This window comes from Lygodium microphyllum, chromosome 6 (genome assembly GCF_053477565.2).
Source record: "Lygodium microphyllum isolate KBCC chromosome 6, Lygodium_microphyllum_v1.1.10, whole genome shotgun sequence".
Classification (NCBI taxonomy): domain Eukaryota; kingdom Viridiplantae; phylum Streptophyta; class Polypodiopsida; order Schizaeales; family Lygodiaceae; genus Lygodium; species Lygodium microphyllum.
Genome location: NC_141140.1, coordinates 74,355,106 through 74,363,693, shown reverse-complemented (window position 1 = coordinate 74,363,693; position 8,588 = coordinate 74,355,106).

Genomic DNA, 8,588 nt, shown 5'->3' with positions numbered 1-8,588 from the left:
GTAGCTCATTCTAGAGCACTCAGATGTGCATTTCCCAGGGCAGTTTCTGCATTCATCAGCCTGCCTCACCTGCCAGACATTGTCCACCCTTTTCGGGATTTTTCTCAGCATTCCTGGCATTTTTACCAGCATTAAATGCTGGTCGGATCAGCATTAAATGCTGGTCGGACATATTTATGGCCTCAAATTTCAAGTCAGCCAGTTTGTGGGTTTTTTGGCTATTTATAGCCATTTCCCACTTGGCAGTCAGTTGTATTATCAACTTCCCTCCTTCTTTGGTAGGTGCACACTCCGACTCCGTCATCTTCCTCCGTCTTCGGTGCTGGCGTCGTCATTAGCCTGATCTGGTGCCCTCATTGACGCATTGGGCTACGTGTAGGGACTGATCATTCCACAGTTTTGTATTCAGCATTCATTACAGTCAGTGCAGATTTTCTTCCTTCATTTTCTGCTGTCTCTCTCTCCTCCTCTGTGTTCGTGTTCTTCTTCCGTTGCGCACTCTCACAACTACATGATTCTAGAGTCGGCCATGATTTCTAGGTTTGTAACTACCTATGAGGCATTTGGTGGGTTTTTCCGGCGTGGATTACGCTCCTCGTTGGCCGGGGTTTGTCAAATTTCTAGATTTTCTTTCTCAGGCTGTGTTTGATTTACTAGAGTCTGATGTTGAAAATCAGACGTTCGATTTACCAATGTAGTTCCGATTGCCACAATTGGACAACGTGTGCCCCATTGGATGGCGTTGGTTGGTCCGATTGGGATACATTCGATTCTCGGAATAGGACAGAGGTGCTTGGTCCGATTCGAATGTATGTCCGATCGGACATGTCACTGGGTCCAATTGTCATGATCGGACGGGTGGAGCATCCGATCGGACAAAGTGGTGTATCTAATTTCTTCTCGTCTAATTTTTGAAATCGGATGGATGTGGTGTGTCCGATTCTACGTGTCTGATTCTCGAAATCAGACAATGTTTTTGGACTGAGCGTCCGATTCCTTGGAATCTGACATTTGATTCTAGGAATTGGACACTAGGAAGAGCGTCCAATTTCACAGACCGAAAATGTGCGTCGATTGCGATTTGCTAAAAATCTCTACTCTAATGCCGCCACCACCTACAAGAACTTCCAGAAATCAAGCAAGGTTGTAGGCCAAGGGCATCCTATACCTAAATCTCACAGAAAGCTCCAACATGTTTCGATTGATCCGATGTGGACTGGTGACCTGCAAGCTCTCTTTTTCTCTCTCTCTCTCTCTCATAAAGCCAAGTTTGCAAATGAGACTTTGCTTGGTCACCCAGGACCTTAAACCCTTATTGAGTACCACCTTAGCCTTCCTGATCACTCCCCTTGCGACTCCGACATATTTGAGGACTCTTTTTTTTCCTTTTTCCCTTGTTACTGCTCTGTTCAGGCGTGTTTTACAGCAACGAACCCTAAGCTTTCCACTTTGATTTCTCCCTCCTATCCTACTCTAAATGCAACAAAAATCAAAAGCAAAGTACTGAAATGATTTCTCCTGCTCAACTAATCATTAAAAATAAAAAATACTTACTTGTAGCACGGATTAAAAACCCAAAATCTCCTATCTATCTCAAGTTTCGGTTCAGGGATGAAACCCTTACTTTAATGCTCGATTTGAAGCATGCAAGTGCTCAAGCTTGAATCTGTTGGTCTTGGCAATGGAACCAAATGTTGAGGCGAGCTCACACTCAACTGCCAAGACCCACGGACCGCTTATTGTTCAAGCGCTTCAAGTGAGCACTAATGGCTACATCTCACATAGCTGAAACACTATCTCTCTCTATGAGTGTAGTGAGCTTACCTTGATGCCCGATTGAGTTGCTTCCTCTCTCGAGCACTCTGATAGCTCCACGATTCGTGATGCAAGCTCAAGCATCCTCAAGCCTCTTCCTCCAAGCTCCATCCTCCATAGCCACATGCAAAACAAGACAAGAGAAGAGAAGAAGAAGAGAGGAGATGGTGGAGGACTTCACTTCCAAGATCCCTCACCCTCACACACTCACTCACACTCTCTCCCTCAAGTACTCACAAGAAAGTAAGTAAGAGAAGAGAAGAAGAGAAGAAGAAGAGTCCACTTTGCCACACACTAAAGAATGAGCTCTCATTTACTTTTTGAACTTTATATACAAAAGCCTAAATCCTTTTTGGGCGGTCATCCCCTTATCCTCTTTTTTACATGGGCAGCCATGCCCTAGGCCCTTTTTTCCATTGTCCTCCTACCTTCCTAGCTTCCTTCCCACTATCCATTCTACCTTTACGATTTGCATGGGTGAGAGTTCGGGTGCTCTTAAAATAAATCATGATGTGCCTTGTGCTCTTTTACAAAAGTATTGACCTACACTTTTTCTTGTGTACCTTTCTCCTTGATTTAGGACTTTTCTGCGCTTCTTGTGTTTTCATATTTTTCTTGGCGCGCCTTTGTCTTCCGTTTCACTTTTTCCTTGGCCTTGTTTTCTACTTTAGATTTTTCAGATTTTCCACCTTGTTCGTCTGAGGGTTAACATTGTCAATCACCTAAGAAATAGAGACACATTAAGGGATCATCAATTGCCTCCAAATGCAAAGGAATTTAAGGAATCAAATTTTCAGTAGACACCCTTGTAATGTGGGTCTATAACAGTGCAGTTTAGAGGAAGCTCTTGCGTTCTAGTGCGAGAAAAGATGTATTTTTTGGTTGTTCTATTGAGTTTATAGAGCAAACATTTATGGAGATTTTAGGAGGATGGATTCCATGTGCATGGCCAAAAGTGTGTACATATGTAAAGTTAACAAAGTATGGCTTATTGGTTGCAAAGGAGGGTATTCTAGGCCTATATGAAGGGTTGGTTCTTGTAAACATTATAGCTGAAATTTCAACAATGGTAAATTTTGAAAATGTGATTGAAGACCGTCTATTACAAGTCTGTTGCTCTTTGGATATATTACAAGTCATAGAAGAGTATGCTTAGTAGGAAAATTTATGGCTAAAGGATGGGCTAATGTGTGATTGTGGAAACAAAATACAAGACTGAAGATAAAAAGGTCAAGCCAGTTGCTATGCCACTACTACTTGACAATGATAGGATGTATGAGTTAGTGTCTAGACACTAAGTTTGAGAGAACCAAAGGGTATTGTGCATAAATTTAATGCTGAAATAGTGAAAGAGCTAAAAATTAGTTGCAATGTATTTCTTTTACTTGTAAAAGGGAACATTTTAAGTGCATGTTATCTAGACATGGGAAGGCATTTGCATTTTAGCTAACTAAAATAAACTATGTGGATCCGAATATAGTGGCTCTGATGGTGATATTTACTATTCCACATGTTTTATGGAATTTTAGATTGATTCTTGTGCCACATGCTTATTTGCCTAAACTAATGGATTTCCTAAATAAGAAGATATTATCGAGACAAAAAATGGGCCCGACATTGGCTCTAGGGCTCTAGTTGGGCCTTCCATACTTGCCCAAATAATTCCACGGCCTTGTGGCCAAGAGCGTATAGACACTATGAATTGATTTATCAAAAGAATGCATTTGTAGATACAATCTCTAGATTGTAGTCTAACGTGATGCCCTTCTCAACTCCAAGCAGAGGGAGTACCCAAACAAATAGGTGGCTAGTACCTCGTAACACAAACAAAGGGAGAAGCCCCTACCTCATCGTTGTGGCCCCACTAGGGCTCTCCTATACCCTAGGGATTGGCCCTAAGATGTGCCATCTCAACATATATCACATACACAAAAAGTCCACTCTTCACAATATTATTTCTAAGAGATAGTATACTCCTCACCAAATCGCTTCCTAAGGAAATGATTATGCTAAACCTATAGCATAAGTAATCTCACACTCATCATGAGTCAATAGTTGAAACCAAGTGCTATGCATCCACAGGAGATAGTTCTCTTTATACTATGTTGATGCAATGCAATGCAAAGTGGATGACTTTGAGTATAAAAACATTTTACTTAAATGAAATCAACATTGTGAATGTTCTCAAACATTCTTTCCATGATTTTCTTTCACTAATGACTTTGTTGTGATGATAAGGAAGTGTCGAACTTCTTCGTGCCACTGTACCTCTTAATAGTTAAAATAAGATCGAATCCTATATGAAAAGTGCAACAAAAAAAATCAAAATTTGAACCGTATTTAGCACATAAATTTCCCTCTTTCCCTATTGTATTTAGCACATAAGGGATTTGCCGCGATGGAGGGTAGGTTAAGAGGCGTTTCCATGTATGTTCCTTCATAATGTAAGTAATTAAAACCAATAAAACATACAAATGGGAGTAAGTTGAGGAAAATCCTCATGCCTTACCTCCATGATACTTGCATAAACATAGCCCTAATTTTCCATAAATTTTCTACGCTTAAAAGTATTTTCTCCTATTTTCTTTGTCTCAAAACTCCATTTTTGGTATTTTTTTCTTATTTTGTTTATGTAAAATAATATATTTTCCAATTTTTCAGATACAAGAAATTGATTCAAACTTTGATCCATCATCACATTTTATATCATCTGATATGAACGTGATTCGATCACCCGAAACCAAGAAAACATCAAATTTTCTCTTAAAACACACATTTTAGGTTTTAAAAATTAATAACTCACAAGCACAAACATGGATTCTACATTTTATGGTTTGTAGCCCTCCAATACATCACAACCAAGCTTTAAACAAATTTTCATCATATATGAATATGATTTGAGTCATAAAATGTTAAAAAGAATCCAAATTTCAATTTAAAAAGAGGCTTACTATAAATTTTCGTCTTTTGGGTCTCAAGAATTGATTTTATGGACAATGACCAGACCTTCCATGGTCTCCAAATAGCATTGGTCATCGCAACTCAGCATTAGCATGGCCCTACATCAATTCGGTTAGTAGTCGATCTCCATCCTGATCTTCTCACAAGAATTTCCACACGAGTAGGCCGTAAGAGGAGAGAGAGAGAGAGAGAGGAGAGAGAAAAACTAATTTTGGATCTCCTTGATCAGTCCAACATTCGTGAAAATGAAGGTGGCGATTAGATGTGAAAAAACGTGGGAGAAGGCTGATGTAGTCAGATGATATGGTTGTTCTTTAGCTACCTAGCACCCCCTCTCATTTTGATGGTCACCATGTGCAGAAGGATGCTTTTTTTTTTCCATTGAAAAAAAGGCGCCCCCCCTCCCCCCTCATCACGTGAAAAATTGGGGGTGGGAAGGCCCCAAGAGTCACTCCCCCTCTAAAGTCTCTTTATATTATTCTTTTTGACCCTTTGTACTTGGGTACTAGCAACTGTAGTTTTTGATAGGAGAATTGAAGGCCAAATTTTTTTGCTCACCAGCTCGGAGTTTGCACTACCCAGAACTTGTTCCACTTCATTCCGACACCTAAAAAAACTACTAAAAATCCAAGTCTGTTGCGAGGTCCGTTGTCTTTAAAAGCACTTTTAAATCTTACCTTCCACATCCACTTAAAATCGTCAGGTTTGCATCTGTTGCCACTTCTAGTGAGCTTCTATTTCCACCTCAAATTAACAAAATTTGGCATATTTTTGGCTCTTTTTTGGTTTTAAAATCCCTTTCTTAGATGTGAATGAAGATTTTGGAGCCATTATTGTTGATGTACTCAAATGGATGATTTACTATACCCAAGAAGAATGGTGTATTGAGATTTATCCAACACATACAGCTAGTCAACAAAGCAACAATTATAAATGTTGGTGTAGGTTGTGTGGTTGATGAGTTTGGTGAGCTATTTGCTCGTAGAGAAATTTATTCTTTGGAGGATTTATGCTTTGGGTATGACTAATTCCAATTCTTAGTGGAGGGGAAGGATATCACTACATGAAGACACCCTAGGGATTGGTATGAATATGTGCTCTTCATCAAGGTGCAACAAACTTTGTGGTGCATATGGTGAATACGATGAACAAGGGATTACATACTATAGTTAATTGTGACATTCTTAGACGATATACCAATAAAAAGGGTTGTGTAGAGGATGAGAAGATTGAAGAGTTGAATGAGCATGGTTGTAGAGAGTTTATTGCTAGTCATATAGCCAATGAAAAGATTTTGGTTTGCTTGGAGGAAGGGAATTTGACTTTTTCAGGTCAAAAGCCTTTGTTTAGAGTTAAAGAGGTATTTATTGTGGGTCATATGTGTGATCCCTATGGTAGGAAGCATTCACCAATAAAGGTAGATGGGATTGATAGAATGCAATATATCTATTCCAGCATTTGAGAGGCCAAAAAGGTTTTTAGGGCATGTGTCTTTCACCTCATATGGATTCCAAGATTTCAAAGGTCAAAAGGTTTTTAGTGGTGTATGTCTTTTACCTCGTATGGATACCACATTTTGTGCATGTGGCTAAAGAGATTCAAATGGAGCAAAAAGCCACACCAAAGCCATGAGGATACTAAAGAGATTATTGAAATCTACACCCACATTGTGAAAGACTAATTATTCAAAGGGAAAGTATATTATCATTACAATGGACATTAGCCCCATTGGGATTAGATGGGAGATTGGGTAAGATGATGAGAAAGGGAATAGATATGCAATCGGATTTGGTGCAAAAGTATTAAATGAAAGACAAAAGGTGCCACCAAATGAAGAGGGAGGTATGGGGCATTATGACAACCCTTAAATGCAACAAAGAGTACTTTATAGGTACACATGTGGTTGGTGAAACAACATTTTTGCCATTATTGGGAATGATTTCTAGTTGTGCCACTCTAGATATTGCCATGCTAAGGTGGATTACAGTTATAAAGTTACTAAATCTTGAATTGCAGCATATTGCATGGAGAAATAATCTGGTTTGCAAACATGTTGTCTAGGGCGTACTTTGCGGATGAAGATGGGATGATGGATGATGAAGAAGAGGGTGAATTTACCACTGAAAGTACATATGTTAATACCTGGACTGAATTAGTAGTTGTTGTAATTGCAAATATGTCACTCATTAATGCAAGGACATCAAGTACAATAGATGAACTCATATGGATAACTATTGTAACAGTAAACATAGTAATAAATAAAGTCTATGCAATGATAGATAAAGCTTACATAGTAGAGCAAAAGCACTTTAGGTGTTATGTTTCCGCTTTAGAAGTGTTCTTGGAAGACTTATATGCATAGAAATGGCTGAAAATAGGACAATATCTCAATACACAATCCAAGAAAGATAAGTGGTTTGAAGAGGAAAACAAGAGAATTAATAGAAAATCATGTAGGATTTTTCTAAGAGATTGATATATTTGGAAACATGTAAATAAGAAAAAAGGGATTCCACTACGATTCATAGTGATAGGGCTATGCAATTACCAATAATGAGGGATGTTGGGCATTAAAGAATGCTTGTGGCTAGCCATCTACATTTACTTATACTTGTTGCCTGCATGCCTGTACATCACAGGTGGTGGCCGTCTATCGCTGCCTCTTTATTCTTTACATAACAATCGAATAAGGGAAGGCAAGTCACACATACATTTACTTGTACTTATTGCCCGCACACTTGTACATTATAGGTGGTGGCCACCCATCATTGTCACTTTATTTTTTACATGATAATAGAATAAGGGAAGACAAGTCACATGTTTGTGATTGTTGGAGTTCCCACACACTCTTGATTGAACCTCCATAGCTCTTGCTTTTGCTCACGCGTCCACTCTTGCTCCACCTTTCAATTGGTATCAAAGTGGATAGTCAATGAGTTTCTTCAACATTACATTCAACCTAGGAAGAAGAGCTTGCTTGAAGCTTCCATGATAGCCACACATTGAGGTATGCACTAGTCCCATTGAGCTTCCACTTGCTTCAATTTTCTCAAGAGTTAAGTGTTTGAGCATTGTCTAATGCTCCATTGTGGCCCATAAAGGTAGTAGCAATGCCCCCTCCACCCCCCCACAATTGAGTGAAAGCATACCTTTTATAATCTTATCCAAAACCATATATGCAAATCCATTTTCATGTTCTAGCCATGTCCTACTTCACATAGACCATTTGTAGCTCCAACCTTGGTCTCTAATGTTTTAGCACACTCTTCATATTACTTTTGACATTGAAGGCTTTGTAGTGGGAGTTGTGGCACGCTATATGTCTACATCTAGTAGAGGACATTGGGATGCTGTATCACGAGGTACTTGAAGGGCACAACAACTGTGAGCATATGTTATGGTGGCCAAGTTACATGAGTCATGGGGTACATTGACTTTGATTATGCAGGACATGCAAACAATAGGAAGTCTATCTCTGGCTATGCCTTCACCTTTGCTAGAGGTGCTATATCTTGGATATCTAGGGTGCAGAAATGCACGGCCCTCTCTACTACCACAGTCGAATGTGTTGCAAGCATTAAGGCTTGCAAGGAGGCTCTTTGGTTAGGCCATCTAGTAATAGACCTTGGTATTATTAATGTGGTCCCTACATTGCATTCAGATTCTATGAGTGCTATACATTTAGCCAAGAATCTAGTCTTTCATTCAGAGAAGTTGTTGAGGACAAGTTTGTTGACCTTGTCAAGATCTCAACTAACCAAAATTTGGTAGATTTGGTCATGAAAAGTCTCTCAACGAAGCACTTTTTCTTC